This window comes from Cynocephalus volans, chromosome 1 (genome assembly GCF_027409185.1).
Source record: "Cynocephalus volans isolate mCynVol1 chromosome 1, mCynVol1.pri, whole genome shotgun sequence".
In the NCBI taxonomy this organism is placed as follows: Eukaryota; Metazoa; Chordata; class Mammalia; order Dermoptera; family Cynocephalidae; genus Cynocephalus; species Cynocephalus volans.
The window spans coordinates 164,324,211-164,339,791 of record NC_084460.1 but is presented as its reverse complement, the minus strand read 5'-3'; positions in this window follow the sequence as shown (position 1 = coordinate 164,339,791).

The following is a 15,581-nucleotide window of genomic DNA, read 5'->3' as shown; positions in this document are numbered from 1 at the left end:
CTACAGAGTTCTGTGGCAACCAGGGTGTCACATGGTGAGAATGGGATGAGCAAGAGAGACCTAACCTACTTATAAAGCCATCATAACCATGCCCATGACCACTCATTAAACCATTAGTGGATTAATCCATTCATGAGGGTACAGTCTTCACAATCAAATCACCTCTTAAAGGCCCCACCTTTTAAGTACCATCATGGGATTTCTCACCTTCTTAACATAGTTACAACGGAGATTAAGATTCCAGTGAGTTTTGTGGGGGGCATTTAATCTATAGCACATGCATATGAGTATGTACACTTTTTTTAAAGAAACAACTTTTTTTTATAACTGAGCAATCTATTTTTTTTAAATGACTTTGAAAAAAATTTTGAAAATATTCCCCGAATTATACATTCAGGAAAAAAAAAAAACAAAAAAAGCTGACTCTAAGACTATCAAATTGTATCATAGCTCACTTTCTTTAAAAATAACAGAAATATGTATTTTAGATTTTGGATGGGGCATTTTTTTTTTTTTATTTCTTAGCTGCATTAGGAAAAATCTAGTGTATTAATTAGAAAGTTCTTATTACAGAAAAATTACTTATAACAATTATTTACTCAAACAAATAAGTCAACAGTAAAATCATGTATAAAAACAAATTTTTTTGGAGACATTAAATCTATCAATTTATTAGAATTTCTAATTCCAATAGTACACTCATTAAAGCAAGAATGTGACCCACAATAATGGTGATTTTATCATGATAATTGTCTATCTTATGGATAGATATTTTCTCGGGATAAAAATGTGTATTTTTCATGTCTTACAATATAGATGATATTTGTTCTGTGGAAGTTTTTCTGGATTCTGAGTGAGTTTTTCCTGACACAATAAAATGCATACATGAAGAGCAGTTTAATTACCACAAGCATCCTGTGATGCATAAACTGTTTTGACCTCTAATGGTCCTGTGGCAGGGACCCCAATGATGGCATTAGAGTGAGGCTTCAATGTAATAACTGTAATTGCCATTCCTTTGTGCCATTAAAGTACAAATAAAGATCTGATATACTAATTAAATGAGAAATAGAACATAGTAAGGTTGTTTCTAAAATTAAAATCTCATCTAATTAGCATGAGGAAAAATTAGAACTGAAACACAAGGATTTCTTAGTATTTTTAGAGCTAGGAGAAAACAATTAACTTCTCATTTAGAATTATTTGGCAGTCATAGCTCTTGTTACATATTTAGAAAACCTTCTTTGTAAAGAATCTTGTTAGTCCACAGATTCACATGAATGCTGTGTACATTCCGAGCAAGAATGAGAAATTTTTCATCACATTTGAAAATTTCTTGAAGTAGAGTTTGTTCCTTTCCCATCCACACCTTCTCCTCAATTCATTGTCACAAACAATAGCAAACACTGCAACAGATTTAGAGTTTGTTACTCCAGTATGGCAACAAATGAGAAGGATTTAAATGTGAATGAAGGGTAAGAACTATTTAAGGTATTGTACAGTCTACGATGTTAAAAATATTGGGTCTAAAATATTTAAGTAAGTTATATAAATAAATACACATAAATAAGTGAATTTACTTCATATAAAGCTACTGTATGACATGAAAATGGTTGGGATACTTGTTCTGTTGATTTGAGAAAAACATATTTAATTAATTCTTCAATTAATTAAAGACTTTGATGATTGTTGTTTTTAACTTCTCCATATGTTTTTGTCAGTGCAGCTTTTCGTATTACAAAAAAATTATCTTCCATTTGAATCTGGACCTTGAATATTATTGTATCTAACAATATTGCTCAACCACAGTGCTTTTATAAACATTTGCCTGCTTTATCACTTTCCATTTTTTATATATTTAATATTTTTATTGTACTTATGTTCTTTGTTTCTTTACTTTCATCTGGTGATTTGGAAATTATATATCCTGTTTCTATTTTTTCCTGTTTCTTTTTTTAGTACAAATATTTAATACTAGTACAGTTTTGTATCAATATCTCAAGTTTAACACTATCTATAACTTCTTCCCAAATAAGCCAAGAATTTTATTATTTTATTATTTTATTGTGCTTTCATTTGCCTCTAATTTCATGTCATTCTACGAACACCCATGTTGAGATAACCTGGCTTTTTAGTTCCAGTTGAGAGAGTTAGTCGGTGCTATGCATCCATGTTTAGTTGGTACTAAATACAAATTGTACTTGTTTCTTTGCTCACCATTTTTCTTTATCTTCCAAGTCATCTTATCCTTGAGCTTTTTTATTGTTTATTTTGTTTATTTTGCTCTAGAAATGTTTTCAGAGAGGCCTCTCTATACTTTTTCTTCTCTCGCTTTTACCCTTTGGTCACAATCTTGGAATGTCCAGGAACCATTCTTATATCTAATGGTAGCCAACATTCTGATAATTTTAAAACACTTTTTGAAACTAAACCCAGTGTCAAAATATGTGAGAACACTTTAAGATCAACTGGGTATATTCAAATGTATTTCAGAATTTTCATAATTATTAGGAATATCTTTCAAAAAGCAAGATGAGAGTGTGAGTTGGAAGCAAGGACACTGGGCAGAATTTATTCCAATGTTTGGTCTGCTAGCTAGTTCTGTGATTTTGAGAAAAACCACTAGACTTTTATGAATACAAATTTCTTCATTTGAAAAATAAGGAATTTCAAGCTTGATATTCTCTAACGTTCTTAATAAATCTAAATTAGAATGTAGTATGTTTGGGGGGGGATGCTACATTGTATTAAAATATTACTTTACCTAGATGTCTAGGACTGGTCTTGCTCTAATTTAATGAAGTTTCTATGGTCTTATAGCTTAGATTCTGAAGAACACAATAATAAAAAATAAAGACATTGTGGCATTTAGTATGTTTCCATAATATGGATTTATGATAAGTAGTCAAAAAGTTTATGAATAATATTTATTCCAAACAACTTTTTATTGTCCATAAATACATTATGAAATTCAGCTGAAGAATATATTAAATGTCTGTCATTTCACACATGTTAAAATATCAGGCTTTAGCTTAAAAATGGAGTAAAAAGAATCCAACATTTTTAATAAAGGCAGAGAAATAACTGCACTGCAAATATTTCATTATGAAGCTAAATTTACAATATTAATTTTTCCCTTAAAAATGGCAAAGGCATTGTGTCTATTGAAAAGAAAACACAAAGGGAATTTTATTTTTCAGAGAATCTTTGTTGATCTGCAGACAGTGCTGAAGTAAAATCACCCATTATCAAGATTAGCCCCTACACATCTCTAGAAACCAAAGAAGAAGATGGTGTGACAGTTCTTTTAAAAACATCCATCAGTGTCACCTGCTTCCTCCTATTATGTCTTTCCTTTTCAAATATTTCCTTCAGCCTGTACCTCTAGAGTATGTCCTGTTCTGTTTTGTGAAATCTATGCTATTTTTACATCTCAATCGTCATTAAAATAGACAATACTCTGTCTGGGTCCCATGTCCTGCAGCACTTCAGAAGTTGGAAGGAGGCATTTTACAGTAAGGATTCCCTGCGAACCATTGCTAAATGCTCCATAGAATTTTCCATGGAGATAGACATGACTGAAATGAAGTATTCTACATAAAAAATTGGGCAATAAGTAAAATTTGTCTTTGCTGCTTTCATCCATAAGCGCTTTTTATTTTTATTCTATGGTTTTCCAGAATTCTCTGCTTCAATTCTCTATTCAGTTTTATTCTTTAGAACCACGTTCCTTCCTCTAGATGTCTTATCCCTCACTTTCATCAAAACTTACCAGAAATTCTATTACTACCCATGACAGATGAACTGTGATGAAAATTACATTTCTGCCAAATAGCATTTATAAATTTGGACAAAATATATTAAACTGACTTCACAGATTGGACAATAGGTAGTACAGAAGTGTGATCTTTGAGAATAGGTAAATAATTAGGTGAATTCTAAAATTTCCCCAGTTTATACTCAGGGGACAGTCTGCAGATCATAATGCATCAAGCGGGAATTAAAACAAGGCCTAGCAATCTAGCTGAGTTAAAGAGAGGAAGATTAGAGCTCAGTGAATAATTTGGTTAAATTTTGTTGGGCAGAATACCCAAAAAGGAGATAGTTTTACACACACACACACGCACAGAGTTTTGGAGGTCAACAGATGTGTCTTCTTGAGTCTTTGATTGAATAGAAATCTGGAATGCAGGGAGTAAAATTTCACGAAGCCAAGAAAAAGAACAACTAGAAAACAATAGTTTAAAAATTCTCTGGAGCTCATCTAGGGTTGGGAAGAATTTATGTTCCCAACAGCCAGTCCATTAAACTTTGTTTTACAGCAACATTGGGTAGAGTCCTAAGAAGAGTTATGCTTAAGCAATAGCCCTAGAGTAAAGGCTATTTTAAAATTTCAATAAAAGAGTTGAAAAGCGTACCTTGAAAGGATCAAACTTATTCTGGATATCTGCATGCAAGAAAAAAGTTTAAAATTACTTAAAGAAAAAAATCACTACTTAAAACCACATCATTTACAATGTCTTGCATCTAATAAAAAATTACTAGGCATGCCAAAGAGCAGAACTATATGACACATAGCCAGGAGGGAAAAAAAAAAAAAAATCACTAGAAACAGACCCAGATATGACAGAAACTGTGGAATTAACAGACAAAAATGCCTTAAATATCTAGCACAAACCTTATAAATATATTCAAAGATGTTAAGAAAAACATGATGAGATGAGAAATGGGAGGTAAAAAACTAAAACCTTTAGAGCTTCTAGAAGTAAAGAAAAATACATCTACTGTAGATTGAATGTCTCCCCAACCTCACTGAGGCTTAATCCCCACTGTAATTCTTGAGGGTGGGAAATCCTGTTATCATAATTAATAGGTGGGGCCTTGAAGATGTGATTACATTCTGAGGACCATGCCTAGTGAATAGGTTAAAAATGATGGCCAGGAGCATGGTTCTGAGAGCTTTAAAAGAAGAGCATATGAGAGGTCAGGCTGTCTCTGCTCCACCATTTTCTGCTATGTGAGACCGCTGGGTCACTGACATCACCACCAAGGCCTTCACCAATTGTGTTCCCTGGACTTTGGGCTTTCCAGCCTCTGAAATTGTAAGCAATAAATTTCATTTCCTTATAAATTACCCTGTCCTATGTATTTTGTTATAAGCAACAGAAATGGACTAATACAACATCTAAGATAAAAAAAATACATGGGAAACTATTAATTGCAGATTAGACACTGCAGAACAAAAACATCAATGGACTTCAAAGCATACAAACAGAAACTATCCATATAAAGCACAAAAAGGGAAAAGAATAAAAACAAAGTTTGGTTCATCATGGATCTGTGAGACAGCATTAAATTGTCCAATATAAGTGAAATTGGAGTGCTGGTGGTGAAGAGTGAATAGCTAAAGAAAGAATGATCAAAATACTTCAAAGTTTTAAAAAAATTGTTAAATTTAAAAAGAGCGCCTATGCTGAATAAGTGTAAACAAAACCACACCATGACACACGATAATCAAATTACTGAAAACCAGTAATTAAAAAACAAAGAGAAGCCAGAGAAAAGATTCAACACATATAAGGAAAGATAATAAAAATAATTGACTTTTCATTAAATACCAATAAGTAAGTTTAGCAAGATTGCATGATATGAGGTCATTATACAAAAGTCAATTGTATCTCTATATACTAAAAACAAATAATAAGAAATTGAAATAAATAATACCATTAATTATAGCATCAAATTATTAAATGCTTAGGAATATATTTTATAAAATATGTGCAATATCACTGGAAACTACAGAATATTGCTAAGAGAAATTAGAGAAGTCCCCAAAATGGAGAAATATACCATATTTGTGGGTCAGAAGAATTAATATTTTTAAGATGCCAATTTCCCCTAAATTGACCTGTAAGCTCACTGTAGTCAAATTTCTACAAAGCTTTGCTGCAGTAATCAGTTTTACCGATTCTAAAATTTAAATAAAAATCCAGAGGAACTAAAATATCAAAGCAACTTAACAAAAGAGGAACCAAACTGGAGAATTTACAGTATGTAATTTCAAGCTATACAGTAATCAAGATTGTCATCAAAATATTGATGTGCAGATAAACATATAATCAATGAAACACAATAATAGACAGTACACAAATAGATGCATACATATGAAGCTAGTATTTTTAACAATGGAAAAAAGGTAATATTTTCAACAAATTTTGGATAAAAAATGGATATCAATGTGTAAAATAGTATACTACATACAATGCATACTTAGAACTTGACCCTTACCTCACATCTAAATATCAAAAAGAGCTAAAAGTATAAAACTTCTGAAAGAAAACATATGAACACATTTTTTTCTGGCTTTGGGACAAACAATGAGTGATTTCTAAGCAGGAAAACCAAAACCCAAAACATATAAGACAATAGTAATAGTTGGACTTCATCCAAAAACAAACAAACAAACAAACAAAAACAGCTCTTGCTTTTCTGAAGACTCTGCTAAGAAAATGAAAAAGCAAGCCATAACTGGGAGGAAATATTTACACAACTTATATCTCTGATAAAAGATACATACGTAGAGTACACAAAGAACTTTCACAACTGAAAAGTAGGACAAACAACCCAATTTCATAATAGGGAAAAGATATGAGCAGACAATTCACCAAAAATGGTATGTGAAGATGATCGTTTTTAGTCACTAGGGAAATGGAATGAAATCACATCATTTGCCCTCCCACTAGAAAAGAGAAATTAAGGACTGACTATACCAAGTGAGGGTGAGAAGGTAAAGCAATTGAAATTCTCGTACACTGTTAGTGGAAATGTAAAATTGAACAGTCATGTTGGAAAACAGTTTGACAATTTCTTTTTTTTTTTTTTTTTTTTTACGTTAAACATTCACTTGCTATATCATTCAGCAATCTCAATTCTGGGTATTTTTCAAGATAAATTAATGTATGAACACACAAAGGCTTGTATAAGAATTCACATAGTGGTTTTGTTTATAATAGCCAAAACCTGGACACAATTCAACTGTTCATCAAAACATAAATGATTAATTAAACTACTGATACCCTCAACATAATGGATGGACTTTAATCATTATGCTGAGTGAAAGAAGCCAGCCACACTTTGTACAAAATTCTACAAAAGACCAAACTATAGGTATAAAGAGCATTGCTGCTACAAACCAGGGATGCAGATATATATTTGACCATCAGGGGCCACAAGATAACATTTTCCGGTGAAGAAAAGGTCTGTATTTTGATTACAGTGGTGATAACACAATAATGCATTTTACAAAACTCATCAAACTATGTACCTAAAGTAAGTAGAATAATTTACATAAAATATTATTCAATAAAGCTGGTAATTTAAAGTTTTTGCTTAATCTATGTTCTATTTTTCATAATTGTATTAAGGACTAAGAAAAGAAAACTAAACTTCTTTTCTAGGGTACTCATTTCAAAAGAGAAATTTTTGAGTGAAGGTTTTAACCTCAAAGACAGATGTTTTAATCATGGTTATTTTCAGTGCTGTTGTAAAGCTGTGATAATAGTATTTGAGAGCAAGATAAATGTTCTAGTACTTGAATATTCTGTACCTGAATAGATTCAGTCCTGCCAAAACAAACTAGACCAGGTTTAAAATGCCAGTTCAGGCAATGAGAGGAAGAAAATCCTCAAGCTATTAGTTGAGGCAATTCACCACTTCTCAATAATGTATTCTGATGAAAAAGTACAGTGTCACTAACATTCTGCAATAGCCTCAAGTCATGAGAAAATTTCTATTTGGCTTTATATAATTTTTAGCAGAATTTTTCCAAAAACATAATTTTTCCTAATAGTGTAGCGGTATTAAGAATGGAGCAACTAAAACATCACAAAAGGACAGGAGATAAAATAACCATAACATACTCCATCACTGGGCTTTGTGAAGGACATTGGGGGGTAAAATGACATATCACCTTTATTGATTAGCACAACACTTGACACGTGTCAGTTACTCAAAATAATCTGTGAGACAAATAAAAATGAGAAAAAACAAAATATGTCTTGTCTTCTACAGAAACACACAGTTATAGTGGCATGGGGACATTGCAAAGATGAAACATTTCCTTGGAGAACTCATCACAGATTAGACTGTCCATTTTCATTATAAATACATATTCTTCTACCTAAAAAGTTCTGCTTCCCTTTTATGCTCATTGAAATCAACCAGGTATAAAATATTTAGGTTACAAAATCTTCAAAACTGAAAATGTGCATATGAATTTTTAAGAATTGTCCAAGCAGCAAAATAGATTCTGACCAAATATCAGGATATATCATCACGATTGATCTATGTATGCATCTATGAAAGAGAATATTGATTATGCTTAAGGTCCTGTCAACTTCTACTTGTATTTTATAAGTATAGGATTAATTTGCAAATAATACTAAACTTACTGGAAGGACATGGCTTATTAAATTGAAATATAAACCCATAACAATCTTTAAAGAGATGGATGCTGTATATATTCTAAGTAAAGTAAGCTTCAGTTGAAGTTGGCATTTGTTCCTTTCAGCAGGCTTCACTTACAAGGAAACACATGAAAGAGAAAGCATGCTGACATTCTTGGAAATCAACACTTATACAAGTCTAACTTCTCTAGATAGACTGACCCAAAGTAATGCTACAGAGAAAGAATTCAGGCATTGACCCGAATGACTTGGTTGTAAAGGTTTCCACTGAATCAGCAGTCCAAATGTAGAAGTGAGAGCCTAAGCCTCCACAATGCTCATTAATAAGTATAACCACATGAAAATTAGAATTCCTGCCACAGAATCTTGATAATGGCTTTTGAGTTTAACATTCTGTGTCTCATAATATACCTAGGGACTTAAAGCAATGACTTTTGACCCAAGTAATTTTCTTCTAAGATGAAAGTGAATTGGCTGGTGCAGACTGGACAGAGCTCACTACAGAATTTCAATTACATTCTCTGGCTTAAAAAGTATTATAAATCTAGCTTTTTTTTCTCTTGTGCTATAGGCAGCAGTTAAATTATTTAGATAGATTTTCAGAGTAAATATTACTGATAAAATTAAAAAGCTGCACTTTTTGTATGTTCTTATCACTAATCTATTCAAATGGCCTGGACGTGCCTTTTGGTATTTTAGCTGGATTTCATTTGGTCAAAGTAAACAAACTGTAATTTAACCCATTGACGTCATAAAACTCACTGTAATGGATACCCGTAACACATACACATGGGCATAATACATTCTCAATATATACTTGTTCTATATACTCATTGATATAAAACACATTTTCTAAAATTAAACAAACTTACTAACCCAATAGGTATAATTAGTATGTGCTGGTTTTGTAAAATGCACACTCAAGTCCAGAACCAGCCTTGGACCAAAGGGTGATCTAAGTTCCCCTGATACCCACTTGTCTAAAGCCTTTGTTATCATTTTCCTCCATATCATGGTCAATAAGAAAAACTTAAGCAATAAAAGGCTGACGTACCATCACATTTTTTATATATGTGAAGAAAACAGTTCACGTCTTAGTTTAACTTAATGACTCTTCCACCCATCATTTGTTCCTCTCTCCTCTTTTTAATCCTTACTCCTTTCTTTCTCTTTCTTTTCTAGGGCACCTTTCATTGACATTTCATCTTCTATGTTATACTGTCGTCTCGTCCACATGAGTGCATTCCTAATTTTAGCACACACATGGAATTTTCTCATGTTTGCTTGGCAAGTATCTTTTTTCTACAGCTCTTAGTAAAATCTATCTACAAGTTTTCTGCAAGGACTTTTTAGGAAAGCAGGAAAGCTGGAGGTGAAGAGAGTCACAGATTGTGAGCTGGGGTCTTAGATAGCAGAGACCCCAACGCTTGCTCTTTAAGATTCTTCAGTTTCTCCTCAACATAGCTGGTCTGGGTCCCTGGTTTCCCTGATGTGAATCTGAACGTGTGTCATACTCATGTCTCTGCAGGTGAGCTACTAAACTGTTACCTGGGACTGCCAACCTGAACTTACAGTGTTTCTTATCCTACTTTATCCTGTGACTCAGTTGTGATCCTCTCTTTCAGACGTGTAGGTAGATTCCTGACTTGCTGGGATTGGTTTCTATTCTTCTGCATAAACTGACCCTGAGTATGGTTACCTCCTCATTAGGAATCACCATGAATTTTGAGTTCCCACTGTTTTAACATGAGTTTCTACATCTTACTGTGAGTAACTATGAGGTAACAGATTCCTTTTTTAAAAGTTTATTTTTAAACAATGTATCTGATGCCAAGTCATATAGCAGTGATTATGCAAGAGATAATAATGAGACCAAATATCAATACATTGATATTGACATACATTGGACATGTTGTAAAGGTTAGGAGTGAGAACTCAACTGTAGTTTAGCTATTTGTGCATCTTTCTTCTGGCATTAGATTTTAGAAATCTAGTCACCGCCTCAAACTTACATTGTGATAGTTTGCATTAAGGTCCCAATTCTTACCTCCTTACTACATCTGCGCACTTCGCCACATGACCTCATATTTCTTTCTGAAAAAGGGAAGGAGTATATTTCCCTATCTCTTCCTTCTGAATATAGTCATGTACCTTGCTTTGATCCACAGAATGGTTCAGAAGTGAAGATATCTGTTATGAGCCTAGACCTTAAGAGAACTTACATGTTTCAAATTACTCTTTCTTGTGTCTCTGGCAGAAGTTAGCCTGGGTCACTGGGCATAAGAGGCACATGACAAATGCCAGCTCACCCTGAATACTTCAGCAGATGCCAGCCTATTTCAGCCAACAGCCACCTGAGCTCCAGGTATCTGAGCAAGCACAACCAAGATCAGGGAGTCCATTAGCTGACCCCCACTTGATTGCAGATGCATGCGCAATGACCAGTTATTGTGGACTACCACTGTGGCTTGGTGATTTTTTTGTTTTATGATGTTGCCATTGTGATATTATTGTGTCAATAAATAACTGGCATATAGATTCTTCCAAAAGACAACATATCCAGATCACATAATCATAAAACAATCAGAGGTGATCTCTGACTTTCTTTTCCCTCACTGACATTAAAACATTTCCATATACTATGGAAATAGTAACATGAATAGTAACATAATGCCAGTTTGTAACAGGAAGATTAGTTGAGCCTCTATTTGATTTCTAGGTTCTATAGCCAAGAATATCATTCTACCTTCCATGATTTGGGTCCTGTTCTTAGGGAAACCTTCATACCTTGTTCTTTGTGTTTCCATGCAGAGAGTGCCGTTCTTCAGTGTAAAATTCATGGCCTTTCCCTCACATCTCCCCAAAGCAAGATAATTGAATTCCAGTTGAGAAATTTCTTAGTAAGGACTAGTCATGGAGTCAGTTGCCCACAGGAAGTAAGTATACGATACACTTCTTGGCTTAACTTTTGACAGGACGGGACCCCAAGGTGAGAGTCTGTATTTATCCACTCTGAGTACAAATGGAAAGTCTGGATAATACTGAGTTTCACTATTTGGAAACCCGTTGTTGCTGTTCATATAACTTATCTGGTTTAATAACGATTATGTTTGAACTCCATTTGACCATCTCCTTTATGTTCTCTCATTTAGCTTAAACTCAGATGGCAAAAAGAAGGATTTTCTCCCTTTTTGTCAAATTCCACTAACTTCCATCCTATCCTTAACACTAAGGACTTTTACCTGTCATGTATGGTGTTCTCTTGTGGTTGTCATTTCCTCAGTACACTGACAACATTATCATAAAATGTAAAATTATGTGTAGTCAGTGGTTTAAGCCTAAGACCAGTCAATTTGGACTTTTGCTTGCTTTCTTTCATTTATCAAAATTTATTGTGAACCAGGCACTGAATGAAACAACAGGGGTGCCAATATGCAATAGGCTTGACCCCTGCCTTTAAAAACTGAGTTAATCTTCTAAACCACCAGTGTCACAAGTTCACCAATTTATTTTATTTTTTTGAGTGAAGCAAGACCCCAGCCATCTTTTCATGGATTACAAATTAGCACTTTTTAATTCTGAAATCTGTTTGATGTCGAATTCAGTTATTTATTCAGCAAATATTTGTTCATCATCTATTAGGTACGAAACTCTGTTTTTGGAAATGAGGAAAGGGGATGGCCTCATAAATGGCAAACCTCATGTAGCTTTCACCCTCATTCAGCAGACTGACTGCAATAAATTCATACCTCAACAAACATTCTAATTTCTAGTAGTCACCAGGGCTATGAAGAAAAATAAAACAGGCTGGAGGAAAAGGTAACCATGAGTGCGGGCACTGATGTTAGACAGAGTGGTCAGGGGAGGCTTCTTTGAGGAGGAGATTTTTTGAGCAAATGCCTGAATACTGTGAAAGAGGAAACCATATGCTATCTGCTGGGAAATATTCCAAGCAGGGAAGAGCAAGTGTAAAGACCTGAGGGGTAAAGTAAGACAGATTACCTGGTGTGGGGTAAGTTGGCGAAGAATATTAGAGTATGATTTCAGAAAAAGTAGAAAAAAACTACTGGACATTTTAATTTGTTTGATAAGAATTAATTGAAGTGTTTTGACCAAGGCAATTATAATATATATTCCCACATATTCTCCAAAAATATTATTCTGCCAGTGCCTGTTATTTGAAGAATTAATTGTAGTGGAGCCAGAGGTTTGTAGGGAGATTTGCCAGGAGGCTATCTACAGGGATTGGCTAAAGGAAGGAGGCTGGAGGCTTAGAAAAGTGTTGGTGATGGAGGGGATGGGAAAGGCTATGTTTAGAGTATATTCTGAGATAGAGCTTATAGGGCTTACTAATACATTGGATTTGGAATTGTGAAAAGACAAAAGTTAAGAATGACATCTTGATTTTTTACCTGAGCAATAGATGAATGGTAGTGAATGATTTTGCCATTTATTTGGTGGTTTGGGGAAAGAGATATGAAGAGTTGGTATTGGATTTGTTAAATATGAGAGCTCTATTTGGCATCAAGGTAGAGATGGTCAGAAGGCTGATGTACAAGTCTAGAGTTGAGAAGAGAGATTAGAGATGTGAGCATAGACATGCATATGGAAGGCATCTGCACACAGATGGAGTTGTCCTGGATCAGGTCACCAGGCAATGAATGGAGATGCAGAAGGAAATGGCCAGGACTAAACCCTGAGGCATTTCGATATTTTGAGGTTGAAAAGGAAAAAAGAAGTGTAAAAAGAGCTGGAAGGGAGCAGCCAGTGTGTAAGGAGGATACCAGATGTGTATAGCAACCTAGGAGCCAAGTGAAGAATGGATTTCAAATGCTACTAAGAGGGTAAGTAAGGATTGAGAACTAAGCATTAGATTTTTCAAGATGGACATCACATCTAATCTTTATATTGTGATTTCATAAGTGTAGTGGGGCTGAAGCTCAATATCAGTGGGAAAAAGGTAAAGCAGGAGGTAAGGAAGTAGAGAAAGTAAGAATAGATGCATTTTTCTAAATGTTTTGTTATTAAGAGGAGCAAACAAATTGGTAGCTGAAGGGGCATGTTGCACCAAGAAAGATCTCCTTTGTGTTTTTTGTTTCTAAAGATGGATAACTGACATTTCTTCAATGCTTACTCAATGCAGGCACTGCCATAAGAGTTTTACAAGTATTAAATCATTTAATAATATCAACAATACTATTAGAAAGGCAGATAAAACTATGATTTTCTTTTATAGATTAGAAAATTTAGGGAGGAAGAAGTAATTACACAAAAGATGCCCAAATAATAAGCAGCAAAGCTAGAAATTTAACCCAATCTATCCTGTCTGGTTCCAATGCTCATCATGATGATGCTCTACTCTCTCTTAAAAAACAAAACCAACCATAACTATATATATATATATATATATATGCAAGAGTACTTCAACAAGTTCGTGGAAAAATAGAATTGAAAGATAATCCAAATCTTCCCATGAGCTTTTTGATACATATGTAGGTATATATACATTGTTCAAAAACTATACATATAGTGTGTCTTATAATTTATCTAGATACTTAAATATATATATTAAAACATATGTGTGTGTGTCTATATATATATATACAGTTTTTGAACTGATTGTAAAGATATAGTACAGAGAAAAAAATAGATGATTTGGGAAGGATAAATCATGATTAAGACCAAAGTCCTCATATGGGCAAGAGGAGGTGTGGTCAGGAGCACAGGTGGAGGGATTGGCCCCAGACAGGGTGAGGCAGTTTTCTACAGAGATGACAGTGGGCACAGGTGCAGAGAGTTTGCTAGATTTGGCAGTAGAAAAAAAAGTTCTTTCCTGGTTGCTTCTGTCTTCAAGGAACTAAAAATTGAAATTACCAGCTGAAATAAAAGCATGTGTTTGAAATGTGAGAAGAGAGCATAAGGGTTTAAAAGAACCATGTAAAGATAGGAAAATTAAGAATAACATGACTGACAGACTCTAAAGGAGAACCTCCTCAGAGTTATAAGATATAAATTAAAAGAGACCAATCTGCACAGTTGTGCATTTTTTTTTTTTGCCACTTCTTGAGTGTAGGCATACTGTAGTGGAAAGTTGGGTTTAACCTTGGATGGGATTTTTTGCAACTAGCATGGTGGAGGAAAGTATGGGTAAGGGATTTGAGAGTGAAGGCTAGATAGTGTTCATGGTGATTGATCACTGACGTAAACTGGGTAAAGAGGAAAATAATGACATTAGGTGGGTGATGCAGAGAAAGTGATAGGATTGTCAGTGGATCGGCAATTCTAATGGGCTCAAAAAACTGTTAGGATGGGACACTAGAGACCTGGAATTATAAAAATCTCTGGTCAGAGAGATGCTAAAACTACAAATATTGTTACAGTTAATGCCAAGTTTCAGCATATGATCCCAGAATTGTGTGGCTGAAATGTGTTTTAGAAAAATATATTAATGGGCCAAGCCCGTGGCGCACTCGGGAGATTGCGGTGCTGGGAGCGCAGCGACGTTCCCTCCGCGGGTTCGGATCCTATATAGGAATGGCCGGTGCACTTACCGGCTGAGTACTGGTCACGAAAAGGACAAAAAAAAAAAAAAAAAGAAAAAGAAAAATATATTAATGAAGGTGAGGTCAAGAAACTAGGCAAACTAGATGTTAGAATAATTTTCTGTTTGGAATTTGATATGTCAGAGAATGGTAACAAGTAGTTCTAGAAAGGAAGACCATAAACCAGTTGCTAAAATCTTCAAAAAGTGAAAGAGAATGACTGGGAATTTGAAAAATGTTCACACAGGAGGAATAACAGCTGGTGTAGTCTGACGGCATGTGCTTGAAAGTAGTTGGTTTTATTAAGGAACAAGAATAGATAAATTTTCTGAAAGCAGCAATGAGAAGCAAGGATGTCACTGCCTCTATCTAGGCTGTCTCATTTGTAGGGTACCGAAGGAAAGTCATTCTCTACTTGACAGATCTTCAGGGGAAAAAAAGTGACCTCAGAAACAACTAGGTTTCAATTAGAGCAAAAAGTGAAGTGAATGCTCGGAGAAGATGGTGAGTGTACAGGCGATTTTTGCTGATGACTGAAAGGGCATTCCCAGTAGCTTTAATGGAAGTTTGCAGC